Source organism: Nymphaea colorata, chromosome 7 (assembly GCF_008831285.2).
Source record: "Nymphaea colorata isolate Beijing-Zhang1983 chromosome 7, ASM883128v2, whole genome shotgun sequence".
Classification (NCBI taxonomy): Eukaryota; Viridiplantae; Streptophyta; class Magnoliopsida; order Nymphaeales; family Nymphaeaceae; genus Nymphaea; species Nymphaea colorata.
The window spans coordinates 11,846,548-11,865,964 of NC_045144.1; the positions used below are offsets into that span (position 1 = coordinate 11,846,548).

Consider the following 19,417-nt stretch of genomic DNA (forward strand, 5'->3'; position numbering starts at 1 on the left):
TGTGTTCATTTTAATAAATTAAGAAGGATTAATTGAATTAAGGTCAGTAGGTCATTGCAGTACATTTGGGATACATCCTGCCCTCGCCATTGGTCCCACTTGCTTGGAGAGCTGGTGGTGCAAGGCCTTAGGATATCATTGTGTATTTTACTTGAAGTGTTGCACTCTTGCCTTCCCAACATAAGTGTCTTAAAGAAGGCTGAACAATTTCTCTTGGAATACATACTTCCTTGGCGAATTGCTCTATCATTGCAATGTGTATGGATCTATATTATTTTGGGCCATCACAGGGGTTGTCTCCTAACTTGAGGGACATGTGCAGACGCCTGTGTTTTGCAACCACATGAGTTGTAAATTAAGTAAATTGAATGTGTATGAATTGAGTGAAAATATTGAATATGATTGACAAAGTGTACTGCTTGTGACAATTGATTAAATCCCTACATATTGTGGAATATGAAAGGGACTGTAATGATAGTTTATAGAAATGTAGGTATCCATCTTTATATGAAAGTGATTTTGCTTCTTTTGTATGATGCGTTTTTAGATCTGAGCTCTTACCTTAAAGGGTTAGTGATTTCTCTAAATTGTTTTCATACGGTGATGGTTCAGCTTTCCGTTATTTTTCTTTTTTAGGTTTTAGCGAACCCGAGGTAGTAGGTTGATCGGATGGCTCTGGTCATCCTACTAGAGAGATTTTGTGCATAGTTGTGCTGGTGCATCATATTTTTGACTCATTAAAGTTTTGTTTTTGTTTAATCAATGTTTTATTTTGGAGGCATTTTGGTCATGAAAATTTATCGATAGCCACACAAAGTCATTTTTGTACGAACTGTCTTTAGTGCATAAATGAATTATTTGGCCCCATGTTATTTTGATATGTGTAGCTTCCTTTTGATTATTGTGTCGTCGCACCTCGATGTGTTAGAAAAACGATGAGGATAAAAAATCCAGGTGTGACACTTTTATTTCAAATTTACTTAGTCATGCATTGGGGTTTCTTTAGGTGTTAAACCAATTGAAGCTATCTGTTTTGATGTGTTCTTTCCTTTTGATTATTGTGTCGTCGCACCTTGATGTGTTAGAAAAACAATGGGGGTAAGAAGTCCAGGTGTGGCACTTTTATTTCAAATTTACTTAGTCATGCATTGGGGTTTCTTTAGGTGTTAAACCAATTGAAGCTATCTGTTTTCGAGAGAATGAGGAACACTATGAAATGACAATGCAACCAAACGAATATGAGTTCATATGGGCTAAATGTGGTCCTTGCAGATAAACCCATAAAGTTGTGCAATCTTGCCGATCACCATGTGCTTCACAAGGGCATCTGTATCCCAAAGGATTGAAAGGAAAAATGAACATTGAAGAAGAGAATAATGAGTGACAACTCTATAGAAAACATAGAGAGAGAAAACGTGAACACAATGAAAACTCAACAAGATGGAGGACAATATCATATTTGTGATTCATGAAATGAATTTTCTAAAGTGGAATATGGAGACTCCTATATCCTCAAGGTTTAGGTCGAAGGATTCTCTTTGGAGAATAGATCTACTATTGATATACCTAGTTTGAAGATGGTCAAAACTAAGATAGGTAGAAAAAGAGTAACCAGTGAGGTGTGTAGGCAGGTTACTTCAAACAAGGGAAGGCTTCATGCAGTTTTGAATCCATCTTCAGCCTTATCTACTGGAATGGAACAAGAGAAAGAGGTGGAATTATTCCTTGGAGATAGAGGCACGTCAGAATGAATACAAATCAAGGAAAACTATGTTTCGGGCTCAAAGACTAGGTAAAGAAGTTGGGGCAAAGCTAGTGGGAGAGGCAAGCAATAGAGCTGCTCCTTTGCTCACATACTTAATGATTGGCAAGCTAAAATATAGGTTTACATTTAGGGGGCAGGACACCTCTTTTCAAAAATCAGTGGATCTTGATATAAGGGTTGTGGAGGTGCATCAATCCTATATTTGCAAGAACATTGATCACTACAAGCTATGTCACCGTTTCGCCCTGTGCGGGTGCAGGTGCCGGTACGATACATCTCAAAAAATTACGAAGTGGCGGTGCAGCGAAGGTATTTATTATTATTATTAATTTTTTATTATAATATATTACTGACAGAAAGGCCACTGTACCCGAATCCATACCCGGAAGCATGCCTTTTTCCCAACACACCGGTCGTAGCGTCGCCTCGACTGTTCCTTCTGAGTGGGAAAAAGAGAAAGTCGAAAGAGAGAGAGAGCCAGATAAAAGAGGGAAAAAGGGTCGAAACCATTCCTCGTGAAATCTACCTCTCGTCGGTGCCCTTTCCCTCTTCATCTCTGTTCCTTCCTATCTGTGACCGAACCGACGCCGTTTTTCCGTTGACAATCAACATCGGTCGAGTTGGCATCAAGATTCCGATCAAGAGTGAAGGAATTTCTCGGCTTCGTAAAATCTGACTGCCAGTTTGCCGATCTGCAGAGAAAGGCACCCTCATCGTCCTCGTCGACACTGGCTGGTCCTTCCTCAAACCCTACCTTCAGGACAGGGAGAAGAAGGTCCTGATGATCGTGATACCTCTCCAAGTTGTTGCCAACATAGCAGACATCGTCCTCAATGAGACCGGGCCATTCACACAGGACTGGATCACATGGAAGCAGGTTTTCATACTCGTTGATGTCATCTGCTGCTGTGCATGCTGTTCCCCATTGTCTGGTCTATCAAGAACCTCCGGGAGGCTGCCCACACTGACGGCAAGGCTGTTGTGAACCACACGAAACTTACGCCCTATTATGAAAACAATAGGGTGCGGGTTGGGTGCGAATCTAGGTCGCACCCGCACCCCAATCTGCACCCGCGTTGCGTCGACGCTGGTGCGTCACCAGGGTTGCTGCACCCTGGTGACATAGACTACAAGTAGAATATCTGATGGAGATAAGTGTGTGAGGGGAGTTGAAGTACCATGTCACTATTAAACCAAGAAAGGTTCAGCTTGTGTATAAGGAGAAGATTAGAGCTTGGTCTCTAACAATCCAATTGAGTGATGAAGATTCTTGTGTAGAATACTTGTGGATTAGTGAGATCCATTGCCAGATGAGATCTTGCGTGTTGCATCAAGAGTACAAATCCACTATCTTTATCATTGTTGACTTGATGTTGCAAACAGATCAGTACTAAATCTTTTCCACTCAAATGAGAAATATGTCTTTGCCTCTAACAATGGGTATTTAGAAGGAATGGAGATCGTTCTCGATGGCTGGGACCCTATGATGGTTACATTGAATCAGCTTTCCTTGAATAGTTTTTGGATTGACTGTGCATGTGTAGGAAAAAGCGTTTGAGTTGAATTTAAACTCATTGGCTATGGAACAAAAAGGATAGATGTCTTTCAAAGCTTGTAGAACTCATCAATGGTTCTTGACTTCGTTCAACCATTATTGGTGATTTTAATGCAGTGAGATGTGACCAACAAAAAATTGGCAAGTATTCTTCTATTGTGGTTTGTTGCAACATTCATAAATGTGTCCATAACTGTAACTTAATAGAGATTTCAGATAACAAGTGCCCTTTCACAAGGTCCAATAATAGAAGGAGCACTAACCCAACATTATGCACACTTGATAGAGCACTTGTCAATAGCAAATGGTTGGATAGGGCCTTCAGATCATAGACTTATGGTGATCATTGCACCTAAAAACACCCTTCAGTTATCCCAAGGGGTGGTAGCATACTGGGCGGCAAGATGGTCTACTTCCTTTAAGGACTCGTGTTTAAATCTTAGAGGGGTCACTGTCGTGTCCCAGTGTGCTCTACCTCTGGACTATAAAAAGTCCTGAAGTGTGGTTTACGAACCTAGGGGCAGGCACAGGGGGGTCAGTGGCCTCTCTTAGGGGCGGTGGAATGAACTACTTACCCTCAAAAAAAAAAAAACCTTTCAGTGGGACGACATAGACATTTTTAGACTTTTCAACTTCTATACAAGATAGTCAGACTATGAGAATATAATGCTGAACAATTGCAGCATGTCTTGCAATGGTTGTTTGATGACCTGCCTCATAAGGAAGTTGGAAGAAACTTGTCGCAACCTCAAAGATGAAATAACTTTCATTATGGCCCCTTTTGTTCTTGGCTAGAGGGTATTCATCTTGAACTTGACTACATTTAAAGTGAGTTGGAGCAGGGTGTTGCTCTTGATAGCAACCTTGAGAGCTACCTATCTAATGAATGTCGCAAGAACTTGAGGGAGGAGAAGTGAAGTGGATACAAAAGATACATCAGTAATAGTTTGCATCATTAAACTAAAAATGGCATCACGTCCCTCTTGTTTAACAATGAGTTATCTTAGGATACTCGGGTAATGAGGCAAGCCTGTGAGGTTTTTTTTTTCATCCAACTCCTTATGGTTGGCAGCCCTTTAGGTAGTCTTCCTTACTTGGGGAACAATGGTTTGAAGGTAGAGCTTCATGAAAATGCTCTCTTACTAGTTGTGTCATGGCAAGGGAAATTAAAAAGGTTGTCTTTGCTAGTAAGTTCAATAATGCTTCTAGATTGAATGGCTTCATTGCTGAATTTTTAAAAAATTTATAGCATAATATATAAGATAAGGTCTGTTTGGCAATTCAAGGGTTCCTTAAAATGGGCAGAATTATCAAGAAGATCAATAGAACTGTTATTGTGCTAGTTTCTACACAAACTGGTGAAATGGAATGGAGCCAATTCAGACCTCTAGAATTGTGTAATTATCTAGCACATTCTCAATTGCATAATGAACAAAACTTTGGGGTGCTTTTTTCAAAGGAAGAAGTAAATAGGAGCACATCATTTATACCAACGAGATTCTTGCTTCCATGGAGAATGTCAAATATTTCAATAGTCTTGTGGATCAAGGTCACTACCTTTCTCCATATCATTTACTAATATGGTGATTTCATTATTGGCTATTCTAGCAACCCACCAATCAAAGCCATTGTTAACCATTTTGTCATCAAGGCATGTCCTTAAAATACCAATATCAGTGTTTGTGGCAATAGAGGTGTAGTTGGTAATATTTTGATTTGGCCACTATTAGTAGATAAATTAATTTCTTTCACTTTTAAATATCAAATAATTCTAGTAGGAGTTAGTACACAAAGATTTAGGGTCATTTCTTTGATGTGCTCTCTACTTCTAAGTTCATAGTCATCATGGTAGCTTCTTTGATATTGCCTATCAAATAAAAGCCTTCTCAACAAAACTACTAATTCTCCGAAAAGGATTAGTTGAAACCCTTTCATTGTTATTGTGAGACCAACATATTTTCCTAGGGAACCAGTAACTACTATTACAAAGAAGGGTTGTGATAAGAAACATCCAAATTTTGCACTCATGCTATGGTTAAATGATTCTCTTTTGAAAATTCATCAAGTTCAAGGGTAGATATAATGTCTTGAAGTTATCTGTAAGCTTCATTGATATTACCTACCAAATAAAAGACCTACTTGAGAAGACTCTAATGCTCTGAAAAGGATTAGTTGAAACCCCCTAATTGTTTTTGTGAGACCAACATATTTCCTACGAAACCAATCAATACTTCTGCTACGAAGAAAAGTTGTGATGAGAAACATTCAATTTTTGTGTCTTGGTATGGTTAAAGGATTCTCTTCTAATAATTCATCGAGTTCAAGAATAGTTGTGATGTTCTGAAATTATTTGTGACATTGCAATTTCATAATATTTGTCACCAACGATCCAAGGTTGAAGCATAGCTAATATTGAATCTAAACTATCAAGCATAGCTAATATTGAATCTAAACTATCTACTATTGGATAGATATGACTTTGGCAACTATTAAACCTCTTGATAGTACGGTAGTAATATCTAAAATGTGCAAATGTCATAGTAGGAGCAAGATCGATCAAATCATCTGCAGATACAATAACTTCTTGAATGGAAGTAATAGATCCCTTTTCAATCTTCAATATAAGTAATTCTTTCTATCAAAGACATTTCTATATTAATGGTAGGATGATAACCCGTAGCAGAAGGCATTCTACCTAATAATGTAGATATGTCTGACCCCTCTTGAACGAAACAAAAGATATTGTCAATAAATAGAAGTGTGCATTGTTCATTAACATCACAAAAATATATTTTGTGATGGTTAGGATAGCCGAATCAACTATTATACAAGCTCCCAAAAATTCATTTGTCTGCCATATAATAGCTACTTTAGATTTTGTAATATTTTCTTCATTATCCACCCTAGATTCTTTCATTTGCATGTGAAGGTTATTTCCTTCATGAGCGTGTTCTTCTATTCTACTGAATACACACACACACATATATATATATATATATATTCATGAGATTTGGCAATGTTGTTGACTAATTCCATGATGAGTATTGTTTTGCCCACTCCACCTTCCCCAAATAGTTTGATTTCCCCATGCTAATAAAGCACTAAAAGATCCACCACTTTAATGCATGTTTAAAAAATTTATAACTTATATTTATTTGTGTAAAAGAGGGTGCAGGTCTATGAATAGGAGATTTTGTGTGAGTAACTACAACACCTACATGATCATGAAGCTCTCGAAGAACATTGAAAATTCATCCCATAATGTCTCCATTACCTAGAGCACTTAGATGAGCTTTGGTGTCAAGACCAGCCGATCTGTAACACTCATAGTTGCAGCTCTAAATCGATTATTTCCTAATAATTGTTGTACCTCACAAGTCACATTAATTTTCTAACCTGTTGAATTAGGCATCTTCCTAGGGAAAAGGTTATATCCAATACTTGACCAATGATTTTGAGTGACAAGTCCCTAATTTTTCACAAATGTTGAAACTCCAAACTAAAAGTACTTGGATGTATTCTCATAAAAAACTGAATTATGTCAAAAGTTTTTGTTTATATTATTGAACCAAAAATGTTTGATTGCAAGTTAATTGGTTAATTCAATAATAAATGGCAGTTAGTGCTTGATCTAATTCAAATGCTTACTCATTTGATTCAATTAATAAGTTTGCCAATCCGTCGAAGCCAATCTTTATTTGAAATATTGAGTACAAGTAGATAAATAAGGATCATGAGGAAGTATTTCATTTACATATTATTAGAAAGAGAAACAATCACATCTAAAATTACACAAATGTGGATATATATAATGTATGGAATCCACCACAACTTGATTTATTAGTCACTTTATTTCTCATTGTTGATCTTCTTTATTTTTTATTTCCGTCCAATCTTCTTTTTCTTTTGTATTATGCATATTTTTTCACATATTATTTAGTTTGTTTAGTTGATAAAATAGATAAAGAAAATGAAAAGAAAAACAGAAGGAGACCAGATAGGAACTTGAAAAATAGGGGTTCAGTTGCATCATATGTATGAAACAATATACAATAATATACATATGACGAATCAAATACTGTGGCGAACTAGTGAAACAAATTAAATTTCTAAGTAGTTATATTAGTTGAGAATTTTGTGAATGATTTCTAAGAAAGGTTTCATTCATGCCTAATCCAAGTTGAGTGGACCTTAGTTGTTGTGAGAAATCTTAGTTCTTAAGTTGTCGGGAGGAACCCCTAGTAAGACCAAGAAGTTAGATTTTAGGGCAATAAAAAAGGAATTTTTTGAAACATCCCCACATGGTGGAGTATGGCCCGATAGTGAAAATATTTTAAAATAATAAAATCATAAGCAAAGTGATCTGTTGAGAAATAATGTTTGCTTTAGGCGCTTTTAAGTAAGTATACTTAAAAGTTGTGTAAGTTATTTTATTTCGTTTAAGCCTCTTTTTGTCATTTTATGTTTCTTGTGGACTCTTTTGTTATAGAGGCTGCCTCCCCTTTATACCCTAATAACACATTATGTATGATTAAGGGATAATAAAGTTAATGATTCTCTCTCTTCCAGACCCTAATTCAACATGATCCCCATAATATCAAATGATTGGTTCTCATTCTATATATCAAACCTATACCGATAGAAAAAGAAGAGAGAACAAATGTCGGTACACTTCTTTGATTAAGTAAGATTAAGATCAATTCATTGTTTTGGAGATAATAAATTTTTATCAGTATTTTAAAAAAGGACGATGAATCTAGGTCTAAAAATTTATAACACTTCCAAGGCCAAAAGACGCTAAGCTTCTTGTATAAAGTATAAATTGGTAGTATTCAAATGGTGAGAAGTTGGAGTAGATTCATATACAAAAAAACGAGCATTGTACAAATAAAAAATGACTACTTAACTACTTACTTTGCTAGTCTAGTTATATGAATACAATTTAACATTGAAACCTATGTAAGTGTTTATTTTTTGTCTGGCTTTCTTTTCCACAAATCCAAGCGATGAGGTATACCAAACACACATCAATAACTATTTCATCATGGGTAGTAAAAGAGGAATAAATTGTATCTAATTCAATATTGGAAAAATGCCTACTAGATGGAACAATTTTTTTTTAAAGTTGATGTCTCTAGAGATCTCTTGTACACATGGAAATATCTTATGTATATTATATATGGCCCAACTGACCATGGGCAATGCTAATGAAATGATAAAATGGGCACAAAATTCTACAAAAGTATGTGTCAATAAAACAATATATTATATAGGTATGTGGCTATGTTGACTTGAACTATAGACCTTCTTGGTGGAACATATCAAACTGATTATTATACAAATGATTCAAGCTATTTAAAAGATCCAATATATATTTTTGTGTGTTACGCTCTTTCAACAATTGATGGATCAGTTAGTTAGTTCACCGTATTTTAATTTTATATGAAAATAATGAGATGACTCCACGTGTTGTGATTCTTTATTTAATTCTGATCAAAAAGTAGTACCAAAGTGCTTCAAAGGATTTCCTTGTTGTAGGTATGTCTTAATCTAAGATCAACCTTAATTAAATCCCTGTCTTTCTATTTCAAACATAAAACATACACCTCAAAGTTCAAAGGAAGGAAGGAGATTATTTTTGAGGTGCCTATTATATATACTTATTTTGTCTAACATTTAATTAACTAGTTACTAACCTTATCAACGATAAAATCAATGCCTGGTACTATCCTGTATCCAAATAGAAAACCCAACACTTGTCAGCTATTGTTCTCTTCTTCACTCGAATCAATGAAATAAAGACACAATTTTTTCATTTCAATTAAGAGAAGATCTTAAGCATGATCATAGTAAACATATAAAGAGTCAATTGGGGCTTTTTATTAGCAATGCTATGAATTATCTTGGTTTCCATTTCACTTGGATCCAATGCATTATGACATGTACTTCCATGGTTTCTATATCTATCAACATTCATGGTGGAACTGAGACTACAACAAGAAGACCTCCTTTTCCAATTATTTTCATACGCGTAGTAGAAATATTTTATAGATTGATTGAAATTGAAAGAGTAGATAAAAAAGTTTTAACTTCCATAATTGAGAGAGGTCTTCATTGCTCCATCTCCCTTAGTATACAGATGATCATTAATAATTTCATCTCAGTTGAAATATATTGAAGAAGTCATAAAAGTTTTTCATTCCTTATAAATTTTTACAGACTTAAAATTAATGCTTCCAAGTCCCCAACATTTTTTCTTCCATGTGTAAAAGAAGAAAAAGGATTCTGGTCATCCTCTTTGCGATGAAATTATGGCAACCTTCCATCTTGTCATTTAGATGTTATTTATCCACCAATAGATTGACAAAAAGGATGTGTAAGACATATCATTGTGAATTATCATTGTGTGGCTTTTAAAGTCCCCAAGGGCACATTGATCAAATTGGAGGGCATGTGTTCAGATTCATATAGGCATCTAATGTTCAAGAGAAACAATTTCATCTCATTGAATGAGACACAATATGCAACCCATATAGGGATAGAGGTGTTAATATTCACAGGATAGTGGAAATGAATGCTTTCACTGTGCTTGGGATATATTTTGGGTGTATGGAGATGATAAAAACTAGTCATTGAGGATGTTCCCTTGTGTTGTGTCTGTATAGTCATTCTTTGCAGTTGATGTATTTGCTTTGTTTATATTGAGTCTTGGTGTAAGCTCGAATATTCACCTGTGTCGAAGCACCCTCCCAAAACAGCTCCAAGTGTAAGATTGGGATTCCTTGTTTTGGATGGTTGGCATGGGAATTCTGTAAGCGGCTTCAGCCCGCCCAGAGGAGGCGAGCCCGGCCCATGACAAGGGAGACCTGGAAGAGACGGTGAACCGGTTGGTCGCAGATGTGGCCACCCATGAGGAAGTCATCGGCTTTGCTGTCGAAACCTTTGAGGAATTCAAGGAGGAGATGAAGTTGATGCAGGAACAGAGGGCCGAGTCAGTGGCCATGAACCGATCACCCTCTGACTTGGTGAAGACTCTACAAGACGAAGTCGCTGGACTTGGGGCTTCAAACTAGAGACTGCTACGTACTAACTCAACCAGTAGTAGTCAAGAGAGGACCAGTAGGATCGACGTTCAACGTCCGGTGAAGTACAGTGGTAGCCGGGATGCGAGGGCAATCGACAACTTTCTGTTCCAACTTGTCTACTATCTGGACTTGCAGAACATAGTAGAAGATAACTTGAAGATCAAGACTGCACGATGTTGCTAGAGGGAGATGTTGTGGCTTGGTGGAGGAGAAAATGTTGGACATTGAGAATGGGGACTGCACGATTCGTACCTTCAACGACTTTCGCAAGCAGTTGAAGGGATATTTCATGTCTGTGGATGCTGAAAAACATGCTTATCGGTTGGTTGCGAACCTGAAGCAGACAGGTGCCTATGATGCCATAAAAAGACAAATTTCACTGGTTCATCATAGGGCTCCAATCTTGGACCCAAGCCGACGTGGAGAGATTGAATCCAGAGACTTTGAAGCAAACATATGTGGCAGCTGAGCGCTTGGCCGATACCCAATACAAAAGCTACACTGATACCTTCAAGTCTACGAAGAAGTCCGACCACGGCGGTAAGAAGGAGGAACCGCGAGACACGAGAAATGAATCATCGTCCCAAAAGCCAGCCGAGAGAAAACCCTTCTTTCGCAAGGACTACACTGGGCCACCAAGGGAAGTGACTTGTTGGGTCTCTAAAGGAAAGCATCAGGCGCATGTCTGCGTGAAACTTGTGAGACCTATCGGGCAGGCCAATGCCGTGAGGGCCACCGAAGGCGAGACCGAAGAAGAGCGAACACGGATGGGTGCCGCCCAGACGATCAATGTTATCCAAAGTTGCGTAGTATCTAGCAGTATGGTGAACAAGGAGCTGATGTACCTAGACGTCACTCTAAATGGAATGTCTACTGTTGCAATGGTAAGACTCAGGGGCAACGCATAACTTCCTCTTAAGAGAGGAGGTGGAGCGAGTGGGATTGAAGCCTGTGCCACAGTAAAGGACCCTCAAAACGGTGAACTCTGAAGTCAGGCCCATCCTAGGAGAAGCGAAGGGTGTAATGGTTTAGATTGAAGGCTAGACGGGAGTCACCAACTTCTCCATAGTACCCCTGGATGTAAGGTGATTCTTGAGATGGAGTTTCTTAGAGGCCATAATGCAATGACGTTGCCGAAGTTCAACACATTGACGTTGATGGGTGCGGACCAGTCTCATACGGTGCACTGCCACTCCACCAGAAGCAAGTCTCAGTCGACGTTGTCGGAAATGCAGCTGAAGAAGGGCGTGTGTCATGTGGAACAAACATTCCTTGTGGCTGTACGTCTACAAGAAGATGACCCTCAGCCGAGAGTCATTCCCCCAGCGCTAGCCCCTGTCTTGAAGCAGTTCGAGGGAGTGATGCCCCTCGAGCTGCCCAAACGTCTACCTCCTAGGCGTGAAGTTGATTATGAGATTGACTTGGTTTCTGGAGCCAAGCCACCAGCAATGGTCCCCTACAGAATGGGACCAGCCGAATTGAAGGAGCTGCGGAAGCAGCTTGATGACATGCTTGAGTCAGGGATCATCTGTCCCTCTAAGGCACCATTCAGAGCCCCTGTATTGTTCCTGATGAAACACGATGGCTCCAAGAGACTTTGTGTGCATTACTGCGCTTTGAACAAGGTGACGGTGAAGAACAAGTATCCACTACCATTGATTGCGGACTTGTTCGACCACTTGGGCAAGGCGATGATCTTTTCAAAGTTGGACCTTCGTTCTGGCTACTGGCAGGTCAAGATCGTGGAAGGTGATGAACCAAAGACCACTTGCGTCACCCGCTATAGAGCGTATGAGTTCCTAGTCATTCCATTCGGGTTGACGAACGCCCCTGCGACTTTCTCGACTCTCATGAACAAGTTATTCTACCCATACCTTGACAAGTTTGTGGTAGTCTACCTTGATGATATTGTGGTCTTTAGCAGCGACCTAGAGTAGCACGTCAGTCACTTGAGGACAGTGTTCTAGGTACTCAAAGAAAATGATCACTATGTGAAGAAGGAGAAGTATCTCTTTGGCCAACGAGAGATCAGTTTTCTCGGTCATATTGTAGGAGATGGCCAACTGCGAATGGACTCGAAGAAAGTGAAAGCTGTCCAAGATTGGAAGCCGCCCTCAAATGTGCTTGAATTGCGGTCCTTTCTTGGGTTAGCCAATTACTATCGGCGGTTTATCATGGGGTACTCATTGATTGTGGCGCCCCTCACTGACTTGCTCAAAAAAAATAGATTCTGGACTTGGACTCAGTTTGCCCAAGATGCATTTGAAGGCCTAAAGCGTGCCTTTGTACAAGAGCTTGTTCTCAGATTGCCAGATCATTCAAAGCCCTTCGAAGTACACACAGACGCTTCAGATTTTGCCATTAGTGGGGTACTAATGCAGGACGGTCATCTGATCGCCTATGAGAGTCAGAAGTTGAAGAACCCTGAGAAGCGGTACACAGTGCATGAACGAGAGATGACCACCATTGTGCATTGCTTGCGCATATAGAAGCACTACCTACTGGGGGCAGAGTTCATTTCAAGACGGACAATGTGGCCACAAGTTACTTCAAGACTCAGAATAAGTTAACTCTGAAGCAGGCTCATTGGCAGGAATTCTTGACGGAGTTTGATTTCGCTTTGGAGTATAAGGTTGGTAAAACCAACGTGGTAGCGAATGCGTTGAGTAGAAAGGTAGAACTTGCAGCCTTTCGAGTGAGGACCTTCGAAGCTCAATTGGAGGGTGCGAACGGGTTCGTGAAGGGATGCAGCATGACTCAGTGGCCCAACACTTTGTTGCCTTGGCTGAAGCGGGGAAGACTCAAAGATTCTGGCTACGAGATGGGTTGCTCCTCACCAAGGGTGGACGTGTTTTTGTGCCGAAGTGGGGCAATCTCCGGCGGGAGCTACCAAGGGAGTGCCATGATACGCTTTGGGCTGGCCATCCAGGCTAGGAGCGGACTCTGACCCTTCTCGAACGAAGATACTATTGGCCCCAGATGCATGACGATCTGGAGGTGTATGTAAAGACTTGCCTATCTGTCAGTAGGACAAGGGGACTAATCAGAAGTCTGTCGGCCTGCTTTAGCCTCTTCCTATTCTGGAGCGTCCGTGGGAGAGCATCTCCATGGACTTCATTGTGAGTCTACCTAGAGTTGATGGCTACAACTCTATCTTTGTTGTTGTGGACAAGTTTTCTAAGTATGCCATGTTCGTCCCAACTACAAAGGAGAACCCAACGGAGAAAACGGAGGAGATGTTTGTGAAAAACATTGTGAAGTAATGGGGCGTGCCGAAGAGTGTTGTGAGTGATCGCGATGCTCGCTTCACAGGCAAGTTTTGGCATGAAGTGTTTCGGTTGCTTGGCTCAGACTTGTTGTTTTCCACAAGCTTCCACCTGTAAACTGATGGCCAGACCGAACGCATCAATGCCTTGTTGGAATAGTACCTGCGTCACTTTGTCAGCGCCAACCAAAAAAACTTGGTAAAGTTGTTCGATGTGGCTCAATTCTGTTACAACCTATAGAAGAGCGAGTCTTCAGGCCACATCCCCTTCGAAGTAACAACGGGATAGCAACCATTGATGTCTCACACTGTTGCTGCCCAAGAGAAGGGAAGACCCAGCTTCGCCTACTAGTTCGTCAGGGACTGGCAGGAACAAACGGAGATAGCCAAGGCATTCTTGCACAAGGCCGCCAAGAAGATAAGAAATGGGCTGACACCGAATTTCAAGTGGGAGACCAAGTTCTCATCAAGCTTTATCCAGACCGCTCGGTATCTTCCATGGACGACACCGAGCATTGATCTGAAAGTATGAAGGGACATTTACTGTGGTCAAGAGGATTGGGAAGCTGGCATACAAGTTTGATCTGCCGCCAGACTTCAAAGTGCATTCAGTGTTTCACGTCTGCAACCTCAAGCCCTTCTATGTCGTCGCTGAAGACCCGGAGAGAAGCCAGTCGCAGTGAGAACCAATCTTGCAATGAGCTCCTTCGACCCGGAGGGCCACCGACCGACAGTTAGACCAGATCATTCGACACAAAGTTAACTACCTTGGTGAACCAAAGCGATACTTGGTTAGGTGGGTAGACGAAGACCAACCAACATGAGAATATGCCTTCTGTTTAAAGCAAAGTCATCCAGAAGAAGTCAGGATCTACCATGAAGCTGCTAGCGCCGAGGACGACACATGATTTGAAGGGGGGAGCCTGTTCCCTTGTGTCGTGTCTGTATAGTCGTCATTTGCTTTTGCTGTATTTGTTTTGTTTATGTTGAGTCTTGGTGTAACCTCGAATGTTCACCTGTGTCGGAGCACCCTCCCAAAACGGCCCCAAGTGTATGATTGGGATTCCTTGTTTTGGATGGTCAGCATGGGAATTCTATAAGCAGCTTCGACCATCCTTTGTAAGTAAAGTGTAAAAGCTTACTTGCTTTCCCTCTTAATGTACTCAATTGTTTAAGTGAATATATTGCGAGTTTTCTTTCCACACTCTTTGTACATTTTGTGTCTTGTGTTTTCGAAAAGGCCTTGCGGCTTACTGGCGAGAGTTTGTCATGCCGCACGGTTCGAAAGAGTCGGCTCGTGATAGAGGAAGTACATAAATAAAAATTCATTTTGGATGGAAAAACACAAGGTTGGCAATTGTTAGACTTCGGCAAGCCTGTTTTGGTGATAGAGGAAGATTAAATATATCACATGATGTTATTTAGGGAATGGGAGAAAGAAATCCTTCTAGCTAGAAGATTGGAGTCATGACATGATATGATGTTGAAGTAGCTTAATATATAAAATAAGTTTTATGAAATTGAGTTGAAAATTCAATGCAATGCATGCGATCCATAACATCACATATAATATTGCATGTCAAGGATGGGATGATACTCCTGAGAAGATGACTGCTATTATTACCAACTGTAATCTTTAATGGAACAACTTAATGACTATAGATCTATCAAAATCATATGTAAGAAAAAGGCAGGTGAGAAGTGGAAAGAGTAGATTTGAAGGACTGTGCCACCTGAGAGCTAGTTGGGTGATGTATATGACTTGTGCAAAGTAACGGCTCACCCAAGCTAGGCTACAACATCATGATATATCTATGGCTTTTATATGTAAGTTCTGCAAAAATGTGGTGGAGGATGTGGACCATGTTCTCATTACTTGCCCACTAGCTAGATAAATATGGAGGGAAGTGCATATGGGAGCAGACGGGAAGGCATGAAAATCAAAATATGACAAAGGCAATTGTGGATTGTTAAAATGATAAGGAATTTGTAGCAATTTTAACATCCAGCTTATGTTTTATCTATTTGTATGGTGACAGAATAATTACCAAGGAGCTGAAGACATTTTATTCATTCAGAGCTTTCTGGGGCTAAGCCCTCATTGGCTAATTGTTAACCGTATGACCTCTTTCTTCCTTTCTTGTATATAAAGTCATTTTATTTGATCAAGTAATAATAGAAAAGCCCAATTATTGCCTCTCATCTCTCTCACGCAACCTTCCTATTACTTTGCTTTTCTCTGTTTCTATATAGCTGCTCTATTACGTTACATGGTATCAGAGAATTAGGGCGCCTGATCATGAAGTTTTACAATGCTTGATTTTGACTTCTTTTTTTTTTTACAAGGGTTGTGATGGAGGTTCATGACAATTCTTTAGGTGTTGGGTCTGGTCATGAGATGCATACTGAGCTGAATCAATATTTTATGAATCCTTTCCATAACCACCAGTGACAATTTTGGTGCTATCTTGGTGTCCAAGCCATCGATAGAGGAGAACTGTGCCACTTGGAGCCACTCTATGATGATGGCCTCAGTAGCCAAAATCAAGTATGTATTTGTTGACGGCAATCTTCTTGCTCTTTTTCATTGTCTCCTTAATATATCTTGTGGGGTCGTTGTAATATGATGGTCCTTTCACGGATCATCAATTCGCTGTCCAAAAATTAGCAAATGGGCTTACGTATGTTTCCACTACTAGAGACGTTTGGGTTGAACTGAAAGAGAGATATACCCAAAGACTAGGAGTAAGGAAAAACCAACTGAAATATGCTATTTGTAGGCTAACACAAGATACAATGGCAGTTGCTGCATACTGCACTGGACTGAAAACATTTGGGGAAGAATTGGATTCTTGTGATGTTCTTTCAATGTGTTCATGTGGTGCCTTAAAATCTATGACGGGAAAATTTCAAGAGGGTAAAGTGATTCCATTTTTCATTTGTTTAGATGAATCATATAGTATGATTAGAGGACAGATTTGTTGCACGATCCTCTGCCCTCAATTAACAAAGTCTATGTACTCATTTGCAAAGAAGAAAAACAATCAGAAGCTAGGATCTGTACTTCTACGGTTGATCATGTTGGTCGGGTTTTCTTTAATACTAAACAAGGGTCCTCCTTATGTTGCACAAACTGTCGACTTAATGGACACACAAAGGATCGATGCTGCAAGCTCATCGGGTACCCATCAAATAGTAAATTTGTGAATAAACAGAGGCGACAAGTCTAGTGTCAAGCCTGCATCAGGCAAGAGCAATGCCGAGCATTTCAATGTTCACAAAGGTACCCATTGGAAGTCAGTCCGTATTTCCATTTTCTGTTGAAGTGCTCACTCGACTCGAACTTCTGGTCAAAGATAAGACTGCCACTTCTTCATCTACTACCCAAGTAAATTTATTTTGCAGGTAAAGAATGAATGATTACCTTTAACCATCTACATCGAACTTACCGTGAAAAGAAAGAACATGCCATGGCACTAAAAAAAGGAGGGGGGTACCAGGGAAGTGAACGAGCTTTACTTGCAGGTCCCGTCAGGGACCTACTGCTCTGACAATGAGGGCTCTATGGTCACTAAAACGAATGCTACATCGCTGCAAATCAAGAATGATAATAGGAAAAACTTTAAAAAAATGAAAAAGAAAGGTAAAGAACCAGAAAAGCAAGAGGCAATGAAAGAAAAAAAATAAGGGCATGGACCATTACTTTTCCGATAAAAGCCCCATCGAAGTGTCGAACTCAATATTCCGGCATAAGCAACGTCAAACTCTATCATGAAGAACAAGAGACAAAATCCAGACCTTCTCGGCTTGAAGAAAGAAAGAAGAGGCAATACCTAGACTTTCCAGCAGAAGCCTTGTCCTTCGCTTTGGGTTTCTCCTCTAAGGATTCGTCGATGACCGGTAGTTGAATCACCGTCGCTCCAACACAATGCCGAATGAGAGCTGCCGACCGGTAGTTGATGTTCTTTGGATACATGACGACTGACTTCGTTTTACGTTGACTATACACAATTTTGTGCATACACCGATCATAGGTCGATGTCTTCCTTGTTATTTACTACTTTTTATTAGTGAAAATACGACACACAAGCTTGTAGGTGTAATGTGGTCCTTGATTGATTTAACTAATAAAAAATTAAAAGAAAGGCCAAACATCCTAAATATTCATGATGTATATCGATAAGTTATTTGCAATTTTGGACAAGATAGTTTTTTCGTTGTTGATGATTGGATCTCTTGTTTTGCTCTTGAAGAACAATTTTCATGTGTTCTATATGATCCAAGTCTATGTAGGCACATAAACAGTTTGCACTCTGAATTTGATCCAGCCTCTATCCGCTTACAAAGGTAAATTAGTGTTTGGAAATGTTTTAGTTCTGCATGGTTCAAGTTACATACATTATGTCCAAAAGGGCTCATTTACGTGGTTTTAGTAATAGATGCTTTTAGACTAGTTCTTTGTATGTGAAGAAAGCTTGTTGATAACAGAAAAACAGGTGCAAATAAAACCTCTATTTTTTAGTTCTCTTATTCACCTTATTCGCCTATTTCACCTTGTTTTATACTTTGCTGCAATTGTCCATAACTACATTATAATATTGATCAGATGATAATCTTGCTAGTTTGTTTTTTCTCCAACAAACATGCATTTCATCAAACACTGCATTTTCATACTTGTTGCACGTTTTGGTGTTCCAATTTTTTATTAGACTTATAAAAAGGATCGCTAGGACAGGCTAACTTGTGGATGACCCCACGTATATTGATTGATTCATATTTGTATATATAACTCGTTTTATTTGGTTATTGCTTATCCAATTATAACATGAGAATGAGGACTTGATGATGTGCTAAATACATGCTTATTACATATGACATATCTGCCAGTTATATGCTTAAGATAATGGAAATGAGACAAATGTAAGACGTTATCATGCATGTCCGACAGTTATTGGGACCTTCCACCTTCTTCTACGGGCCCAACACCCACCAAAAAAACCAAAATTTGGAATTATGATTCTAGGAAATCAAACAGAAAATGAACTAGGAAGAAGGAAACAATTCCTCTTACGCTCTATATAGGCAAATGATTATGGAATTCTTGGTCCCATAATTATTTTTCTAAGCCATCAAATTAGCCTTTAGTTATTCTCATTTCTAATCATTCTGAATTTATTTGCACCTTTCGTTTGTTTTGTATGAATGCCAGGGTGGCCACATTTGAAATTTTCAAATATTTTATTTTACTTGCACTATAGTTTTATAGGTCCCTAGAATTTGGACCCCATGAAATTTTAGCAACAAGGACACATTGTTATTCCTTGTCACCAGCAAATTGATTTGAACCCTTTCACCTGCGTGAAATGACGTAACAAACAACCTGAAATTAAAAAATTTTACTAGCTCACAAAATAAATTATAAAAATTGTATTAAAAAGTTACAAACTATTTCATCTAGTTCCTTTATGCAATTGCAGAACATTAACCACGTTTTAGGTTTTCCCTAATAAAACACTTCAAATTACGCCATCCCCTTTGTCATGCTTTTTCTTGAGCATGTACAAGGAGTCCAATGTAGAGGAGGCACGGCCCTATTTCAGCGAGTATTAAATCAGTGTTGACCAATGTTGTTAAATGGGTTAGTCTAGTGTGCTCGATGTGCATGATGATCATGCATCAGACCTTTCTTTTACTTGTTTTTTTTTTTTTTGCCTAAAAAGTAACGTATTCTGAATTTAAAAGTTAAA

The 19,417-nt window shown here is 39.2% G+C and overlaps 1 pseudogene; it reads right to left on the bottom strand.

Moving 5' to 3' along the window:
- Nucleotides 1-5,640: 5,640 nt before the first annotated feature.
- LOC126410200 (ATP synthase subunit beta, chloroplastic-like) lies at nucleotides 5,641-9,272 on the bottom strand (annotated as a pseudogene).
- Nucleotides 9,273-19,417: the final 10,145 nt, after the last annotated feature.